Source organism: Cygnus olor, chromosome 19, assembly GCF_009769625.2.
Source record: "Cygnus olor isolate bCygOlo1 chromosome 19, bCygOlo1.pri.v2, whole genome shotgun sequence".
Lineage (NCBI taxonomy): Eukaryota > Metazoa > Chordata > Aves > Anseriformes > Anatidae > Cygnus > Cygnus olor.
The window spans coordinates 3,200,086-3,220,672 of NC_049187.1; the positions used below are offsets into that span (position 1 = coordinate 3,200,086).

General features: G+C 43.7%; 2 long non-coding RNA genes across 3 annotated transcripts in view; one reads left to right on the forward strand and one right to left on the reverse strand.

The window, feature by feature from the left end:
- LOC121057528 overlaps positions 1 to 11,407 on the forward strand; it is a 63,095-nt gene extending 51,688 nt beyond the window's left edge. Inside the window, exons 5-7 of the long non-coding RNA XR_005813825.1 lie at positions 2,271 to 2,374; positions 7,794 to 7,899; positions 8,687 to 11,407. This is a non-coding gene — a long non-coding RNA (uncharacterized LOC121057528). The remainder of the gene's footprint in view (positions 1 to 2,270; positions 2,375 to 7,793; positions 7,900 to 8,686) is intronic.
- LOC121057529 lies at positions 2,144 to 18,799 on the reverse strand. Of its 2 annotated transcripts, XR_005813826.1 has the most exons (5): positions 17,384 to 18,799; positions 11,759 to 11,948; positions 5,838 to 5,982; positions 4,374 to 4,649; positions 2,144 to 4,254 (listed from the first exon to the last, which is right to left on the reverse strand). It is a non-coding gene; the product is annotated as an uncharacterized LOC121057529 (long non-coding RNA). The 2 variants fall into 2 exon arrangements; XR_005813827.1 differs by lacking the exons at positions 11,759 to 11,948; positions 17,384 to 18,799 and having other exon boundaries at positions 5,838 to 6,287.
- Positions 18,800 to 20,587: the final 1,788 nt, after the last annotated feature.

Genomic DNA, 20,587 nt, shown 5'->3' on the forward strand with positions numbered 1-20,587 from the left:
AGTGAAATACCACATATATACAAAGAAACTCATTACACTGTTTAACATTCTTGGCACAATACAGGGCATTTCTAATTGTGTTTTTCCTTGCCAAGTGCACTGCCAAAAAGTAACTAAGAAAAAATGTTGAGGAAATAAAGTATATATGTATATATATGGGTATATATTTCTGTAAATGCCTGTGTTATAATTGCTATTTATTATTTATAGTGTAGAAACACCCAGATCCCAACAGAAATTGCAACTCTGTTGTTTTAGGCACTGTAACCACCCAGAGTGTCTAATACAGCCTTTGTCTCGACATGCTACTTTAAATAAACAAGAGAGCCTTAAGACCTGAGGTGTGCTTCAAAGGGAAGAATGAGCATCACCCCGCTTGCCTCAAGTATTAGGGCAGTGGAAATGCTCCTGATGAGGGCACCAAATGGACTGCATCTTCTGCAGAGAGATGTTTGTATCTGGCTGTGGGATGCAGGGTGTGAACACGTGCAGTTTCCAGATAGTGCTTTATTTCTTACAGTGACTGTAGGTGACACGAGTTTCAGATCCTCCTCCAAGCTCAAATTCTCCATATGCAAATGGAAGAATGAAAACATAAGGAGAAAATATAACACTGAAAATCAAGTACTTTCATGTCACAAAGATGTAGTAAGTATGAAGTCAGTGTGTTTTTTTATATTCCTACTGATCTGGTGCCTTGCCAAGAACTGTGCAGACTTTGCAAAGTCCACCTAGGGAGCTCATACAGGAGGAGGAGGAGGAAGATAATGGTGTCTTTTCTTTGAAGTGTTTTGCTTTCTGGCTGGGGATACTCCCATACAGAACCAAGCTGTGCTAGGAGAGAGATGAGGAATAAACAAAGGTCCAGAGTACATAAATAACCATGACAGGGCTTCTGCAGAGCCAAATGACTTTGCACGTGGGAAGAACTAAGTGGGGTGAAAAAGAAAGCTATAGGTTAAAACCCAAGAGACTGTCTGCACTAGAAAATGACTCATTATTAACAACACTTGTCAAAAATACATCCACTCCCCCTCAGGCGGGATTGAAAACACATTGGCTACTAGAATGGATAGAGCCAAAATGTTTTCAGTACCTATTATAGAAAATCTACGAGACCTCTGGGCAAGAGATTTCTGTAAAAGAAGGTGTGAAAGGTTTGGCTTTTTCTACCCAAGCAATCAACCAATTATCAAGGCAGAGGGCAGCAGGGAAGATCTCCTTGCTGGCATCGCTGTCAGCCACATGTCAGAGCCACCGATGACTCCAGAGCTCAAAATTCCTGTCATGCACCAAACCAGGGCCTGCAGAGAGGCCCCAGGTGATACGGGTGAGAAATGGCATGAATGAGGTCAGCATCTGGCTCCTGCTCCCTGCCTTGGCCTGTACTTTCTGCAACCGTACAGCAGTATGTACGAGTCTGTGCCACTGAGGTAGAGCCACGAGTATGTGCTAATTTGTGTCTAGACAGCCTGCCCTCAGCTCTCCCTTGGATGGAAGAGGAAGTGTTGAAATGCAGACCCGAGGAAATGGTGTTAATGTCACTTATACCCTGATTATGTGACTGTATGGCTGCCTCTGTTCGGTGCCCTGCAATAAACTGCATTTCTTGTCCTCACCAGGGGCCTGTTCAGGCACACTCCAGAGCATTTCTAAGTGTACAGGCTTGGGTTTCTTCTCGTGGAAAGTGAAGTGCAGGGAGGGCTGAGCAGGGTCGAGACTTGGTCCCGTCACAGCGCTGGAGCTTTGCCAGTGCCTAGGCCCAGACCCGGGGCCTGGGAGCCAGGCAGCATTCCTGGGTCCTGCAGTTCTGCCTGGCCTATTAATCACGGCCTCGTAAACCTGTGACATCAAACACGTTCATAGTTCACACCTGCATCACGGGGAGGTTGTTAAAAATCAGGAGCAGGGCTATGAGAGGAATTCGTCAACTTTTTGGATTTCAGAACTGGAGGCAGAATGGTTTAAATGGAGTTTGCAGAAATGCAGCCTGTGTGGTCCGTCTTGGTTTGTTGCTGGTGGAATTTAAAAATTGGAAATAATAAAATTAACAATAAAATATTGGAGGATAACATCTAAAATGTAAACAACATAAAGCCAGGAAAAGAGTTCTGAATACAAAACTTTTTTTTTCTTTTTTTTATCTATCTCTTTTAATGGCTATCTCACATAAACAATGTGGCTAATAATTTGAAGTGAATTTATCACATATTTTTATTAGTAACCTAAAATCACACAGACTTCCACAGATTGTTGCCTTTCTTTTCCAGATGCCATTGTAATGCTTTCAGAGCTAGCAAAGGGAGGATGTTTCACTGGTAATGGTGCTGGGGAAGAGTCGGTTCATACCTAGGTTCAGCTGCAGACTTCACAGGTGAGGTCAGGTATTTCAGTACCTAACTGTTTGATCTCCATGGAAATGAGGTGTCTCCATTCCTTTCAAGAAAGCAAGATACAGGATGACGTCTGGCTCTGTGCTTGCTGGAATGTGAGAGCAATCTGAGGAAACCTTTGTGGGTTACCTACCTTTCCTTTGGGGTGCAAACCAGCTGACACAGCAGCTTCTTGGTGTGTCTGGCCCTTACATTGGTTATTTCACTGTTTCATCTTGACAAAATGAAGGTTATCAGAGCTACCCAGCACCTTTTAGAAATGCATGGGTAACACCTTTATAAGTTGAGAAAACAGAGAAATGATTTCTTCTGGTAACTGTTTTTCTTCTCCATCTTGTTCTGTGCCTGTAAAGGTTTTATGAAGTTGAGTGGTGCCCTCAGGAATTAGCCTTAACTCCAGGAACGGCAGCAGCAGGTTCAGGTTTAGGTAATTCAGCTTTTCTCAAATTCCTGGCTTCAAGCAGCCCCTCAGGGGCAGCAGCTGTGGGCGACCCCGGGCCTTGCGGGGGGCTGTGGAGGTCCCTCAGTAGTGGAGTCAGGAAAGGTAAAACCAAGAAATAACTAAATGCAGCACTCAAAGGAACAGAAAGTGAGTGTGAGGCAAAACCCTACCATTGTGGAAAGTCAAACCACAGCATTCACGTTGCTGCACGTGTTCAGATTTGGCCTGTGTGCGGTTTGCTTGCCATTTCTGAGAAGCTCAGGCAGGAAAGGAGTCAGAGAGGTGCAGCAGGTGCTGTGTGGAGCTGGTGACATACTGCATGATACCTGCACAGCAGTGGGTCAGGGCAGGTGAACAGATATTTCCAGAGTCAGTTTGCGTCCCTCGTGGAGCACAGGCAGAACTTAGGTCTGTCTGAAACAGGCTGTACAACTAATTTGCTGGACCCTTGAAGCAACTGCCTGAAAATGTTGTGATTCTCTGTGCCAGATGCCTCCCGGGGCTGCTGACCATCCTCTGCATACAGCCCCGGCCAGGGAGCTGCCAGTGCAGGCATGGGCAATTGTGTCAGTCTAAATTAGATTTATGGTCCTGGGGACTAGATGTGAGTTGATTCCCCACTCCAAAACGCATCAAACACTTGGAGTGTCTAAATGTTCCCCCATGGCACTGGGCTGTGCTGTGCCACCCTGCGCAGCTGCAGTCGTGAGGGGCAGGTTGCTGGCCTGGCAGGGGGCAACAGGAGGGAGCACGTCTCTGCAGGGGCACGGGGCACACAGGGGCTAGTGCTGCCTCTCTGGCTCACCTCTTTGCGGGATAACTTTGCTTTTTCTTGTTGCTTAAATATCCTCTTCCCCATCCAGGTCTTGGTACATGGGTCTGAATTGATGAGGGTTGGTCCATTCATTCAGAGCCTTATAACAATACTAATAGTTGTAATAACACCTAGCCCATTGAGAATACCTTTAGATTTAGGGCACAATTCCCCCTCATCTATCAGGATTCTCCCTTTTGCTATTTTTCTTGAAAAAGATTCCTCATTTCACAATCTGTCTCTGAGAAAGAGCCGGGGACCAGGCTGTGTTGCAATGACTGTGGGGATCACGCCGGCTAGTGACTGCAACACGAAGTGCAGTCGGTCCCTACCAGCTGGCTCTTTTTTTCTCCCTGTTTCTCTTCTTCCAGTTCCCCCCACTAACGTTTGTGTGTAATTAGAGAAGAGAAAATTAACGAGTAAATCATAGGAATTAAAAATGTCTCCAAAGCAGATGGATCCTATTAGCTATATTTCTCAGGCTGCAGGAGTTTTCCAGTGCTTAGGACGGAGTTCTGAGTGAGCAGTCACGTTTGCAGAAATATACCGATGTGGCAATTACATGCAGCGTGTCAGGAGTCAGAGAAGAAACACGCCAAGTTAGCCTAGGGAAGAGAGAAAATCTTTCAGTTCATCTTCATAGTAGTAATAAATGAACTGGTTTAGACAGATCAAAGATTTGCCCCTAGACTGAGAATACAACAAAACAAAACCCCAAACTCACCATTTTTTCTGTCCCTGTTGCTTTTTACATTCTCTGTAAGGAAAAATATTTTCCCCAAAGCCTGTACAATCAGATTTTTGTCAAAATGATGGATGCCTTTGGGATGATTCTTGTGAGATTCCTTAGTTTATCAGCTGCTGATCAGTTTTCTGAGTCTCTGCACCATATTCTCAGGGCGAACAGTTTTGGATCAGGTTGTTAGCTTGAACATGATGCTGTGATGACCATACATAACTATACAGTGGAGCTGCATCAGTTATATCCTCCTGACAGTGGCTGAATTTAAAAAAAAAAAAAAAAAAAAAGGTAAGAGGATCCAAAATATCATTCAATTGGGAGAATTAGTCCCTTTCTTAATTCTTAAATGGGGGAAGTTCTCCTCAAGCAGATACCCTTGACCAACTCCATTTACAGAAGTATCTCTTCTGTGCTACAGGTCATAGAGAAAAGCACTGAGGGTATTGGCCAGTGGTGGTGGAGGCCCTGTCTCCTCTCCTGTGAGCTCCCAACATCACTTGTTGCTTCATTGTTTGGACATTTCAAACCAACACTTGGGACTTGCTCCACATTGCACAGCAGCTTGTCTCATGCAGAGCACAACCATTTTTAGCTTCAACTAGAAGACAAGTCCAAGGGATGAATCAGAAGGAAAAAAGTGATGTTTGGAGAATAACACCAGGGAATACTGGGCATGCCAGAGATTAAAATGTGTTTCAGGGAGCTCCAGAAGAGATTAACAACCACAGATGACAGGACAGCTTTAGACAGCAGAATTTCATGTCATCTTTCAGGCCAAAATCAATTGTCTTCAGTACACATTTTAAAATCTTTCAAATATATCTTACTTTTCTGCTAAGACAAACTTTCCCCCTTTGAAGAGCCGGACCAGTCTTTAAAGAGCCTTTCTCCCATCCTTTATTTATTATTGGTTTACATTAGGACTATTCAAGGTCACAACAAAAGTCAAGAGCATGGTGCCTTGGGTATCTGTAGTGACTGGTGGAAAGCAAGGGCCAGAGCAGATAAGCCAGCCCAAATGTCTGTCAGCATCTCTCACAGAGATGAGGCAAGTTAATACAATTCTTGGTTATGAGTAAGGGGATCAACACTGGGACTAAAAGGGTGATTCAGTTCCTCTGTATGTCAGTAGTCTAGGACCTGAAAACCAAAAAATAGCATGTACATGAAAACTTTTCCTTCTAAGTCAGTTTTTCTAATAAAGTGTAAGATTTCTCTCCACAAAGCCTGCCTCACTTATGTCTTCGGCCATCGCATCTACTGCAAAACTGTCCTGCTGTGGCACATTGTTCTGGTGCTGTAGGAAGTGGGAAAATATGTAAAGGAAGGTACAGAATTGCCATGAATGCTGAGAAAACACTTCAGAACAAGAACATAAATTGGTTAAATATGTTTTATTGGCAAAAGAGAATATTGAGAGGTGAAGTAAATATGTTACGTAAGTACCTTCCTGGAAAAAAAAATCCTGGGCCATGCTGAGCAGCTCAGTTATCCAGCAAAGAGAGAAGCAGCAAACAGATATGAAGCTGAAGAACTTTGCATGAGAACTTCTGTGTTGATGGATGTTTTCAGACAAAGCCCGGATGCCTTTCTGGAAGAGATATTTTAAACAGACATAAATTATTTGTTTCAATGCAATGGCCTGGCCAACACAAAATGCTGGAGTAGGTAATCTAGCAGTCCTCCTTGACTTTAATGTCCCTGAGCCCCAGAGCGAGCTTTGTGGCTGCCCACACTGGGAAGAGCTGTCCGATAGCTATGCACCAAGGAGTGGGAGCGGAGGCAGAGGTTGGGCGATGTCTGTGAGGTCAGGCAGTGCAGCAGGAAAGCAAAACCCCTGTCTCCTGACTGCCCCTGCCTCCCTCATGTGCTGTCCTGCTCTGTCTTTCCAAACTGTGTCTTCTCCTCCACACATCCGGTCAGAACACTAAAAAAAGCAAAAGGCAGTTAAGGACATTAGCCAGAAGGTCTGATGTAGTTTCCTGATCACATAATGACTTTCTGAGCTAACCTTATAGTGGTGATTAGTGGAAAATCCTGAGTATCAGTGTCCCCAAGGATCAGGACAAATCATCTGTGTATTGGTGGCTGGAAGGTTAGGTAAATTATCTACAGGTCAGGTAGCCAGTTGTGCACCTTTAACAGCGCTTCATGTCCCTTCAAGACATCCAGACTCTTACTGGTTTTGACAGAATATATGTCAGACAAATGTATGTCAGAGAAATACACACTGGTTTACAGAGGTAGTGCTGTGCTATTATTGCCATACAACCAATGGGGAAACTGAGGCACAGGCAGGCAATTGACTTTTCCAAGACATAACAGCAAGTCCATGTCAGATCTGCAGATAGCATGTCTTCGTACCTGCTAAATGGGCATTTTTGTCATGTTTTCTGACATCTGCCCCTGGCAGGAAATCCGGGCCTTCCCCAACAGAAAAAAAGAATGAAGCTGAGCACAGAATACGAGACATCACTGATTAAGGATTTGGCATTAGTTTGCAATTAGTTTGTGAATAATTTAAGCCATTTCTATTTTCTTTGCAGCTGTTTCACGTATCACGCTTAGAATTGAAAGCTGCCAAATATTCCCAAAAGATAAATGAAGTGCCAGTGCACTAGCAAAAAAATTTAAAAAAATGCACAAAATAATCACCTCAGGATGAATACGGAGCCAAGGGGTCTTTGTCCCCTTGGCTGAAATTTGCTTTCATAGCCTTTTCCTTGGTTTAAAGTGAATTCATGCTAAAAAATCTGTGCATTTAAATTCTCTAGAGGACCAGTATTTTTGGAGGTGGACCCCATCTCCTGTGAAAGGGAGATGGGAGCACAGCTCAGCCAGCACATCTGCAGCCTGGCAGCTACCAGTTACCTGTTGCCTTCTGCTCATAACTATGGCTCATTTGCTTTTGAGAGTGCGTAGGATCCTCTGGCTTCTCATCTCAGGGAAAAGGACTGTTGTGGGCACGAAGGTTAGAGTTCAGTGAAAAAGTGCTTAAATGAAACAAACACCCAGCAGTAGGACAGAGTCAGAAATTGGGCAGAAGTTGCTCTGGGAAGAGAAATCACAAAGCATAAGAATTATTATTATTATTATTAGTGGTAGTAGTAGTAGTAGAATTTATTATTTATTTTCCGGCAGAGAAGAGGAACATTGTGTGCTGGAAGGGCTGTGTACTATACAGCTTGCTGGAAGAAACTGGCTTCTGAAAAGCTGCTAACTAGGTTATGGGTGAGGGAGGAGATACAAAGGATCAAGTACCCATGTAAACCTTACTCAGGCTCAGCCCACCGTCTTGCCTGCAAGCATAATCACAGTCTGAGGTCCAAACCCATATAAGCCAAGCCACAGATGTCTAAGCACAAATGAAGGAAACTATTACAATTCACTATTTCTTTCCAGGCATCTCCATACCATTTCACACCATTAAGCTCCCTGAGACGGTGCATTAGGACACAGATGTTGTGTGGCTGGATCTGGAGTGCTCCCACTGAGGGACTGCAGGAAGGTATTTATAGCATAGGTGTTGATCCCCTTATTCCTCTCAGGCATTTTCTCCACGTTTGGCCCTGTATTTATACCCTCTATTTCCACCAAATGCCCTGGCAAAGCACAAGTATCAGTCCTGAAGATGGAAGCACTCACAGAGTGCAGCGCTGGTGAACTAGGCTGAAAATGCATACTTGTGAGTTTGTACAAATGCTGTACTCCTTGTGACGGGCAAGGGGCTGAGGACTGCCAGCAGAAGCAGCCCAGCTCCACAGGGTCTTTCTCCTGAATGCCTCTAATCAGAATAATAACAGTGAATACTTTTGACTTAGTGTCCTGCAGAATGACGCTCACCAAACATTTTCTCAAACGATGCTTCAAGGCCTGACAGGCATCAACTGGAGCTGTTGTTTTCTTTTAATTTCTCTTTGTAAACTGACTTAAAGCCAATATCAATATTTATCTGCAACTAGGGAAGTGCTTTGCTGCCAGGAATTTGAACATTCTGTTTTCCTCTAAGTATAAATGGGGCAATTACTAATGAGAATATTTTCAAAATGAATGAGTGGAACATTAATTTTCCCTTAGCCCCAGTCTCTAGTCATGCTACAAATAACCCTTCACTTGTTTTATCTGATGGTTAAGTTGCAGTCTCCAGTACAAAATATGATTTTATTAAGACATTCTGGGGATTGCTATCCCTAGGACTTTAAGTATCTAGTTGTTTTTTCCACATCAACTCTTGCTAATGAGTTTGCTTTTCCTGTGTCCTTCACTTGGAGTGATAGAAGAAATTTTTATCACAGATCGTAGAAAAAGTCTGAACGGGACCACAAGAAATTGTTTAGCCAGCCACTGTGACTCAAGACTGTGTCTCCAATACCTAAACTACTGCCTGCAGACAGCAGCGTGACCTGCCTGCTCTCAGAAGCCTGCAGCACTGGGAAATCCACAGCTTCCCTCCACAAATTATTCAGCAGCTTAGCTATTCCTGTGCACTCCCTACAGTCTCATCAAAATTTCCTCAGCTACACTTTAAACTTATGACTTATTGCCCTTATCACAATAGATTCAGTAAATATTTTATTCCTTTTCTTTTTGCAATTACCTTCCACATACTTGAGCACTGTTATCATGTCTTTCCTTAGCCTTTCCACTCCAGACTTAAATAAACCAAGTCTTTTAATCTTTCATCACAGGCCACGTTTTCTAGAGCTCTGGTAATTCCTCTTGCTTTTCTTTGGACTTCTTCCAACTGATCTTCCCGTTTCTTGCTTCAAACTGAATAGTCTGCTAGCTGGAGTGTCACGGTGTGAGCAGACTGGCAGGTGATCTATCAGCTCACAAAACACAGCGAGGCCAAGTAAAATCGAAGCAGATGAGTACATCATCAGCTCCTAGTTTATCTACTATCTGTAATGTTTCTACTGAGTCGTATTGTTTACTGGTATGCCAGCTGACACCAAAGAAGCTTTGTGTTCCTTTCCACCTACATTTTGGCCAACTGTAGTCTGATTAATGTTCATAGCAAGAGGTGAGATGGGTTCCAAGCCTGCTCTTTTTAAACCATCCATCATTATTAACCTACTAAGCCAAATGAAAACGTTCTTTGATGATAGCTCCCGCCCCTGGGGAGGAAGAGGTTGGAAGAAAAGTTGGAGAGAATGAAACATTTCATTAATTACCCCATAGCAACTCAGTGGGAGGCTGGATATTTTCCTAAGCTCCCAAACTGTTTTGTGCACACATCCTCCCCCACATTTTTTTCTACTTGGTACATTATTTCCATCTCTCTGCTAAACTCTTGGTGTTGCCAGTTTCCATGCTAAGATCTCGCACAAACTCCCTTGCTGGTGAAAACGGGGTCATTTCTATGAATCACTCAGACTGAGAGGAGTTATCACATGCCAAGATGCTTGTGATGGATAGACTTTAATGGAAGCTGTGACTTCACATATTTATATGTATAGATCAGCCTCCAGCTGTAGAAGGATTCCCTCACCTCTATCAGTTCAACTTGGGATGTGATCTCGCCACGCTTTGCTTTCTCATGGAATTCCTCCAAGTAAAGCCCTCATTGCTGTGGGAAGCTTGCTTTAGCTTTAGTAGTTGCCCTCCACCATTTCAGCTTCCAAATCAGTCTCTTATTGTAAAGTTTGCCTGGTGTCCACATAAATCATCGTGCTCATGGTAAAGGATTGAAGCCAAATCCCTCAACACCAGCATCCCCAATCCCTGTAACTTTTATTGAAACTATATAAGTTGCCTGTAAAGTAGCAATTTACTCCAGCAGTTACATATCTTTCTTAAACTTGGATGTAACATTGCTATAATAGTTCCTGCTTTACTTTAAAAGTGGCTGCATTCAAAGAAAGGATTTTTGCAGCCAGAGCCTGAGTAGACAATGACATTTTTTCTCACGTGCTTCTTTAAAGCACACACACAAATTCCTCTTTGTGTAATGAGCCCCCAAGCTGTGGGGATGGTCCCGTCAAGAGCAAGTCTGAAGTTCTCTGTTCTTTGCCCTGTGTTGGCTCTGAAATGCTGCTGGATGTAATGCTCTTCCCTCCACTTCTCCTTGCCAGGTTTATCAGTCATTTGAAAAAAAGAAAAAAGATGCTCTTGCTTAGCATTTTGTTTCTGTAGGATTTCTTTTCTTCAATGCAATGTAAAGGATAAGCTCTGTGTTATTGTCTTTGGATATGGAATTGCACAGTTTAAAGACCCACTCTTAAAACAATGTAGATTAAGGCTGGATTGAGGCTGGACTAAGGCAATGTTCACTTTAGGAATGCCAAATACTAATATTGGTCATTTTTAAGACTTTATCAGTGTGCACTTTTGGATTAACAGTTAATTAAAAAAAATCCCTCTGGTGCTCTTATTTATTCAAATAGTGTATAGGCAGGAGGTGAGATTAAAAAATAACCCCTCCATAATTTTATATCGAGTTCCTGATTACAGATTGCCAGTGTGTGTCAGTTAAATATAAATGCAAAATAGTTCACTTTTTTTAATTCTCTAAAGATCTGAATTGCTAATGATAGACATTGCAGAGTGGAAGGAAAAATCATTAACTGTTTATATTCACAAATTAAAATGGTGTTTTTCCATTCCTAATGAAGGCTGAAAGAAATGCCAGGCCGTGTACTTTTTTGGACTCTGTACACTGTGAGCACATTTCCCTGGTTGGGAACCGGCTCCTGGTGAGTGCCGCGCCCACAGCTTCCAAAAATTCCAGATGACTACAATTTCACCTCATGGGACCAGGAACCAAAATTGTACCAGAGATCCTGGCATTCAAATCCAACCCTCAATTCCCTTTACACTCAAAAAGGCAGGAACTCTCAGTTTTGTTTTTGACATCTCTCACTCCACATGGTATCTAGCTTATTATTTGGCTCTCTGGCCTTCTTTTTCATTCCAGATTTTTCTGTTATTACTATAGCATCTTTACTCCATCTACTCTGTGGACAATGCATTAGACAAACTTTGGGAAAACATCTCTGTTCCTCAGTGTATTTGCTTTTTAGCAAAAGCTGAAAAAAAAAAAAAAAAAGCTTTTTTTTAGGCTGAAAGTTAATGTTTTCTCCACGCAGGAGGCAATTTGTATGTATCAACCAAGGAATAATGTTGGTTGCCTGTGGCTCTAAAATACAATATTCTTCCATGGACTTAATGCCACATGAGGTGTATGGCTCTGAACTGCTAAGGGGAGCTGGTGTAAGTTCTGGGAGGCCATTCAGCAGCATCCCCAGGGACGATCACCAGGGCAGACCATGGTGGGGAAGAACCAAGACCCAGTTCAGGTAGCAATGATTTCTTTACTTGATGTAAACTTGGTTTCAAGCCCAGAAACCTTTCTTAACCTTACAAACCTTTCTCAACCTTTCAAACCTTCCTCATTATTGTGATAATATCACAAAGCTGAATAAATATTTGAAAATGCAAATAGTAAGTTTTTCCATTTTGTTAAATTGAATTGCTGAAGTTCCTCTGCAGTCAACGGGAGCAGCAAAAAGGCCCATCAGAGGTGAAGGAGAGCTGACACCTTCTCAGGAGGATTCACTGAAAGAGAAAGGAGAGAAAACAATGTGTGATTCACCCTCCGAGTTCCCCAGAGTCATTCAGGCCTGAATCACTGCATGTGCAGAGGCCGATTAATTGGAAAGCATTTATTAATGATTTAGGAATATGCTGACCCTTGGCTACATGCTCATCCCCAGCAAGTTTCTCATACCACTGATTCAGTCAAGCCTCTTCCAACATGTGCCATTGCACAGAGGTACCTGCTCACTTGCATAGTAGGAAGTAATGCAGGAAAATACACTAGCCCGAGGGAATGAAAACAGAGTATAAATTTACACTGTCACTTCAAGTCTGAGCCTGTTTTTAAATCCTCATGTGCCTTCTCTCCATCTTGTTTACCAGAACTTCAGCTAAGCCTTGGAACTTTCTTGAGGATCAAGTGTAAGCGTGCTCCATGCTGTAGCATATTCCATGTACGCATTCGTGTCAGTGGGTGAGAGCATTCAAATATGTTATCTTCCAGTCCACCAGTAGCTGTTCCTCAGCATGGTCTTCTCTTTTTTTAACCCTCGTCTCCCTGTCAGAAACCCAGACCACTGGGAAACTTAAAGTTGGGAAGCTGCTGCAAAAAGAAGCAGAGTATCCTCTGTAATTTTCCTGTGGGAAACTGCCCTCAACAGGATGACAATCATCTTTTGCAACTGTGATATGCTGGGACTGAGCATCATGGATCAACCTTATGCTGCATTTGCTAATTGTAGTTTGGATGCATCTAAAATCTCAAGGTGACCTGGAGATTTTCTGAGATTGTAGATAAATATGATGAAAGTACCAAAACAACAAACAAGCTGGAGGTTTTCATCGGAGTTAGGGAGAACCAGCTTGCAGGCTTGGAGCCCCTGACAGTTCTCCTCAGGGGCTCAGAAGACACCTCTTGGCTCTCTTGGCTTTTAGCATGAGTTCTAATCTCCTGCCCCCTTGGTTCTTCTTCTCAGTGATTATTAATGGTAGCTATCCACAGGGGGGCTGACTTTGGTTCTGATACCCTCCCACAACATTCAGTTTCTTTTCAACATCTTTTGTTCTGAAACACCAAAATGAATCAGGGAGAGATAATTAAACAGGACTAAAGATCTTTAAAAATGAGTGAGTTGGAGTCCTCTCATTTCTCAGCGAACCTCTCAAACACCTGGATACGTAACTGACTTTACCTGGGCAGTTAGAACTGTAAGATGGTTTTGGAGACCTTGCCCGCTAGGCAGAAGGATACCTGGCCTTCTCTGTATTATAGACATGCCTTCTGGGGGCTATATAGAAAGAATTTGCCTTGTGATTCTTCATTTTCTTGTAACAGTAGAAGGCACAGAACTGTAGTCTCTCTGGTTTCATTTTCTGTGGTGCATCTTTCATCAAGTGGATTTTTTTTGAAAATGGAGGATGTAATTTTATTGCATTATGGAGTCATGCAGCTAATAAACAACAGTGCTTCTAACAGCTGTTAAAGATTGTTCCATGGCAGATAAGTCTGCATTCACCAAAGGTATCTTTGCAGCACCATGAAATGCCAGCAGCTAACTGGGTTGGTATAAACGATTATGCAAAAACACTGCACCAGCCCCAAACATATTTCCAGTTAGCTGCTTCGAAATGCGTGTGCATTAAGCCTGCACTCTGCAGGGCAGTGACTGCTCCTTTTCTTCTGTGAAGTGTGCTAGAGCCATGCGTAAATTTCCTCATAGACAGGAATTTTGCATTTTAACCAGCTGTAATTTCCTTGAGCATATTACCTCTGTAAACAGTTGAAAGAAAAAATGTTAGTCAACATCTTGCACTGTTGTGTCACTCAGCTTTTGGTTTAGTTCTCTTCCGAGTAGCCTCATTGCAAAAGAATAAATTGGTACCACTATCAGTCACACCAAGTCAGAGCAGAAATGAGTGTAGAATCCCTTGGTGCATTTCACTGTTGGCAGAAAAAGGGTTAAACCTAAATATAAACCATACTGCCATGCTTCCTACTTTCTGTCCACTTTTTGAATGATGAAGGTTAGTTGGAGGTACTTATTTTTCTGTTGTCATTGCTATTGAATTTAAAACTTTAGAGAGGAAGGGATTTACAAGACAAGCAAAGCTCCGCTTGGAAGCTGGTTCAAAGCAGCTCTAAGAATTGCTTCCAAGCTTTTCAAAACTATTATCTCTTCGCCACTATGAACGACTGATGAAGAAAGGAGACAAAATGTTCCCTATCACACAGCAGCCATCCAAACACTGTTTCCCTCATTGTGTTTTGTCTTACTGGCAACTCTCACTTTTCCCTCTCCTCCACTTGGCATATATTCTCTGGCTTTCCAGTGCCTGGGGGACTATGTTATCATGATCAAGCAAGGAGGAAATTGCAAAAATGGGATCATGTAATATTTCGTGAAGGAATCTAATACCTAATACTGCTTTACCATGAAGTCATCGTTTTTAGTCTATAAAATCCAGAGCACTCCAGAAATTAATTTCAGTTACTGGATGCAATTTGTAGACTAGCAAATAGTTGTATATCAGATGAAATGGATTTAAACCCATTTTGAACAGAATTCCAAGTTTAAGGTTAATGTCTGTCAGAAATTTTCATGCCCAAGAGACATAGGGCCTTTCCTTCACTCGTAACAGAGGTTGTCAGGACTTGGCCTCTCAGTCCCTAAATTCCTATGGATCTGGGCCCAGCAATGTGCAGTAAGAGCAGTTGACAGTAATCCCGGTTTGTGGTAAGGTGTCCTTGGCATTTTAACTAAATCCTCTTGTTCTTTGAACAGGGAAGTTCCCACTTGCCTCTTGGCTGAAGCATGGAAACCAGATGTCGGTGCCCTGGATCTCCGTAACCAAAGGGACAAGGCAGTGAGGTCACTAATTAATTCCCACTGGGATTTCCAGACAGAATCAGTGTGGTTAATCTAAATAGAGTGAGTACAGTAAGCACAGAGTGCTGATCTCCCCTGGCACAAACGCTGCTGTTGATCTGAACAGGCACTGTGGGCATTCCTCTAGGATTCCCATGTACTCACAGACTGGTCTGAGCCACTGCTCTACCCTGCCTTCTTTTGCAGAAGTCCTGGAGAGCTGGCTAGCACCCTTGGGCCTGGACAAATGTTGATGCAGAGAAGGTATAGATACCTGGGCTTTCCCAGACATCTTTGAGCTGCTACATTTAAGCCACATATTCAGAGTTCCCTGTCTGGGTCTGCTGACATTTTTCATTCTCTATAAATAGGCAGTGCTGACTTCCCTCGGATGGTTTGGATGGACTGCTATCTCAGTGAGGACAATTAATTCTGAGTGCAATCCCATCTGCTAATGTCCCTGATGAGTCTGTTAGCAATTGATGATGGTACTTGTATCAGTTGTGTATTTATTAGGAAAAAGCTCCAAGTTCATTTCCCCAGGCAGAGAGCCAGACCAAATAACAGATGAAAGTGCAGACTCTCAAGTGATAGGAGGCCAGAGTCCCACCAGCCCACCTCCTTCCCACCTCCTGCTCCTGGTTACAGGTGGAAGAGCACCTGCCCTAGACTAGAGAGCACCCCCAGTGATCCTATTCCCCGTGTCTCACACTTTTGTGTAGCAGTAAGAGGAGTTCAAAGCCCTCCAGGCACAGGAGGAAATGTGTGAGCTGCTGAAGGGGTGTCAGGGCTGCTCCCATGTGCTCATCCACACCCTGAAAACCGGGAGAGATTTCTCCACAAAGAAGAGCTCTTGAGTAGGAGGTGTTGTTTGCTTTACCACTGTTCGACACAATTAACGGAAGACTGACGCTGCCATGATTAACAGTGCTCTCAGGAAGGGATTGTTGGAAGCAGCTTTGGTGAAAGTTGCCCAACAAAGGCGTCCATGCTGGCTTCAAGGTTTTTTTTCATGGTAATTTGAAGGGTAATTCATTGCCCTTCTGCAGCTATTCCTTCTGGACTGCCCTGCTAATCTTTCAAATAGTGCATTTAAATACATATTCCAGCTAGGAGAGATTTCATAGAAATGAGTGAGGGGCAAAGTTTTACAGAAAGGATGAAGATCTAAAGAAAATGAATTCTGTGGCTGCAGGAAGGGCTTTGCAAAGGGAATAACAGACCGGGGTGTAGGTTTTATTAATCTTGTATTATACGTAGTTATGCACCCCCAAATACCCATAAAGGCTGTAATAACGTCTCTGAGCATCTCCACCTCCATTTCTGTATTTGGTGAAGTCACCAGTGACCTGTACTAGGTTAGAGGCAGAGGAGAGAGGGAGATATAATTTTATTCCTCATTTTGGGTGATGTAGGAAGCAGGGATGCATAAAAGGGATTCTTGTCATGGTGCTTTTTGAAGATGTTTGAGGTGATCAGAGCTGTACTCCATGTGTTTCTTGTAAATGGCCAAAAAAAAAATGGTTGAATCCATAAAAGCCCTGAAACAACACCACACCTACGTGATCCGGGTACTCAGGGGAAATTTATTTTGCTGCAGTGCCAGCTGAGCTGGAGGAGGGATGCTGTCATACTTGTCTTACTCTTGCTAACTGTCTACCCTGAAAGTTGCATTCACTAGGTAAGAGCAACAGAGCAAGTGCCAAGGCTTTGTTGTAAGCTGATCCGAAATCATAGTTAACACCTGACCCAAGCAGCAATAACAGCCCCTGTGTTGCTTGCTGTCACCTGGGTAACTGAGGTTATTTGCTTTTTTGTATTCACTTTTTTTTAGCTTCACATATTCCAAACTTAAGCTTGTCTGGAAAAAAAAAAAAATTTTTTTTTCATCTCCTCTCCTTTGCCTTTGGTGTTGCAGTGTCAGGAAAGCCTGAAAAATGGCTCTGAAGATTATCTTCTGAGCAGCACATTCAGTCATTGCAGGGGAGGACTTCATCTAGGAGATGGCACTGGCATGGCTCTGGGGAGATGGCAACCTGCCACGAAGCTCTGCTGCCATCCCAGGACCCTCTGGCTTGCCAGTGAGGTTCAGAACCTTGAAACTGAACCAGAATGTCACAGGCTCTGTGACAAACAAGTACATCGTAGGAGACAGTGCCTGAACCAAGGAGTTTAAAGCCTAAACAGGCAAAGAGCAGGAGGAGTAGCTGCCCTAGTTGATGTAGACAGCCTGGCAGGTCAGTGGTCCAGCTGCTCACAAAGCTTGCTGCCTGACCTCCCCCTCCAGAGCCACAACCCATCAATCATTAGGATGACTAGAGTAGGTCCTCTGTAAAACAAAACGGGGTAGTTGGGCACCCAGCTATATGTGTACAACACATGATTGCCTGTTTTAGTGCTGCATATGCCCAGAAACATAATTTCTGCTGTCATCCTGCAGGGACGCGTCTGTGTGACTAAACACAGCCTTCACTAAACAGGATGGATGGAGGAAGTTAAAGCGTGTATGCCTGTCTGTGGAGGGAGAACATGGCTTTCTCAAGACCATCTGGGTTTTGCTTTCTTTTGATAGAGATGGATTTGACTCACCTCTTAGAGCACGATGCTGTTGCAAACTCAGTGTGTTCAGAAAGCCTGGGAAAATGCTGCAGCCCAAGTCTCTCTGGCTATTGTCTCCCAGTGCCTTGCCCTGGAGGATAACAGGCTGAGTTGCCCGTTATCTGTGACTGTCTGTAGCAGGACATTGTTTCCTTTGTCACTGACACTGCCGATTAGTCACGGGCAAGTCTCCCTGTCTCACACACACATACTTGGACACAGTCTTTCTGCCCATGAACAAATAAGGTTCCCATAATCCTGGCTTGCCTCTGCTTTGGAGAAACGAGTGGAAGCACAGAGCAATATGCATTGAAAGCTTGCCACCTTCTGGACATTGCACAGCACTGTGTCTTTCCTAAAAAAGTCATTTTATAAGGGGGCGCTCCAGGTGGCAATTGGAAGTAGATAAGCAAGTACCAGTGTGTGTGTACTGACTTTAGGGATGAAAATGGAAAAAGATGGATGAAGAAGGAATGTGAGTTGCACGGTGCAGCACACTAACCCATTCTCCCAAAGGCAAGAGTGCTCATTTTCCCTCATTATGTTTGTGCATGTTGTTGAGCTTGTGAAAATAAGGGATGGCATAAAAATATGTGCTAGTATCCATCCACCCAGCCATGCACCGGGTGTCCTCTGTTTCTCCAGCCCCACTCACGCAGTGCCGGTGACATGCTGGCACCCTGCCTAATCCCACTGCAAACCTCTGCAGCCACAGCACCTGTACCCCTCTGTGCCACACTCCTTGGCCAAGTTGATGATTGGTGATATCGCCTGGGGAGACCAAAGTGGTTCTCCTGTGCTGTACAACCAAGCACAGACACAAACCCATTTTCATTCCTCACCCACCAGAGTCTGAATTCAGGGCTCAGGGGATGGGAGGTCACTGTGTCTGCATCAGACACGTGCCACACAGTCCTCAGGTATGGAGTTTGTATCTGGGTAAGAATGCACCTGTCCTAGTGATCCAGACTGAGAGCTGGGTTCTCATCTTCTAATAAATAGGTACAGTAAAATAAAATCTCATGGTAATGTAGTAAACTCTCACCATGGGGCTTGAAGCTGGGATTAAGCCCCAGGCACTGTGTGCTGGAGCTGGAGATGTTGCTCTGTGCTGCTCAGGGTGAGCTGTTTTCATGGACCGGCTCTTAGATACAAACAAAGCCTTCGCTTAATAATGAATAATAGTGCTCAGATAATGGAAGCCTGCCAGGTTTTTACCCTAAAGCAAAGCAAAACAAAATGCAAAGTATTTTTTTTCCTTTTCTTTATTTATTGTATTCACTTTTCATGTGAGTCCATCATGTGTGATGGAAATCTGGACAGACGTTTGTGCAGTCTTGGTCAGTCCGGCTTTACTGGTGAGACTGGATGAGAGCTCTCAAAATCCCCAGGACCAGTACAGCTCTCCAGTCCTATCCTTTCATTGACATTTCACAACAGTCACCAGTAGCTCAACTCTCAACACAGGAAAAAAGCCTGCAGGCAGGCAGAGAGGTTTTTTTTCTGTAGCTATGTCAGATATCAGTGACGCTGTGTACATGCACTGGATGATTACAGGTCTGGGGAGCAGTGACATGCCTACCAGAGAGACACTATTCTCACCCATACAACATGAAACCAAAGGCTCAGTTTAAACATCAGTGTATTACTGAAGAGGAAATCATGGTTATTCTTTCTGTGACAGGAGCTATAAATGTGGATATTATTCCAAAACAGGTTCAGGGTTGCATGAGGAGCTACACATAAACTTGAAAGCTTCAGAAAGCTTTTCAGCTCTTATTGAGGAAGACAACTGCAACAGAAAGGGATCAACAGACCAAGGAGATGGCTGTATTTTTGCCAGAAGTATTCCTTTTACTTGTTTGCTGAACTGTGTTGGAGCCGGAAATTGCAAAAGCCCATACATGCTGAGTCTAGCATCTCTCCAAAATACCGGTAACTAGACATTTATATAAAAAGCAGATAGAGGCTATATATAATAGCATCTGTAATGTATTATGATTTTATTCTGCTGAACATTACAAACCACTGACTTCTTTTCTGTTGCATGGCCCTATTATGCCTGACACTCAGTTCAACCCACTCACATTAATTCAGTTCCCCCTCTGCCACCCTCCCAGCCTGGTGCACTGGCAGCAATTGCTTTAGATGTTTGCATTCAGATTATAGCAGAGATGGTGTATTTGTCATCCAGAGCACAAGGTCAGAAGGATATTTCACCCCTCTCCCCCTTGCAGTGCTGCTGCTTGGCTCTTGACTTTGTACACATGAGAACCACATCATGGTGCATGCTGTGCGAACAAACACCAACCACGTGTTTGTCTTTGAGAAGCAGAAGACAGCTTTTATGCAAACAGCCCTGCTGTGGGTCCTCAGGGAGCAGGAACCCTGCATCACTTTCAGGATGCAGGGAAAGGCTTTGACCTCTGTCTGCTGCCTTCAGGTGCTGCCTGAAGCTCATTGCATACTTTCCTCCTGCTTTTGCCCATGTGAGGACATGCCAGTGTTGGCAAGATGGCACGCTCCATAAACCCCTACCGCTGCCTCCGTGGTGGGAACCTGATTTCCCACCCCTTCCAGGACAGCTCAGCATTAACAGAGATTTTCCATTAGCTTCAGAGGCAAATGCTGTCATAGCGGAGATGATGATTGTAACAGGCATGCAAATGAGTAAAAAGTCATTTCATCCAAATTGACATCAACTTAATTACAGCAGTGTGATCAACCTTTTCGACTGTACAGATTGCCTATCAAAAACAGAGCAGACAGCTCGAGGGCACATCGGGCAGAGCTTGGAGAGCTGTGAGGAGAGGGAACTCCAAGGACAATTTGGAGAACTGATGTGGCATCAGCCTCCAAAAACCAAGTCCCCAGGCAAGATGGCAATTTGAGCATCCCCCTCCTTGCTGGGCTTTCACATTAGCCAGCTGGCAATATACTGGAAGACTCTGAGAGCAACTGGAGTAAAGATGTGTGTGTGATCTGGTTACAGCTCACCTGAGGCTCAGAAGGCAACCTGAATTAGGGAGAAGTATGCAACTGCTGTTGCTGTACACTGGGTTACACCAGGCCTAGGTTGCTTTTCCTTTTTGGAGGAATCAGGAATTGTCTCCAAGTGCTGTTCTCAGTCTCTGACTGTCATCACAAAATTGTTGCCTGGCTAATAGCACATGGACAGTTTCTGTTAGCACTCAC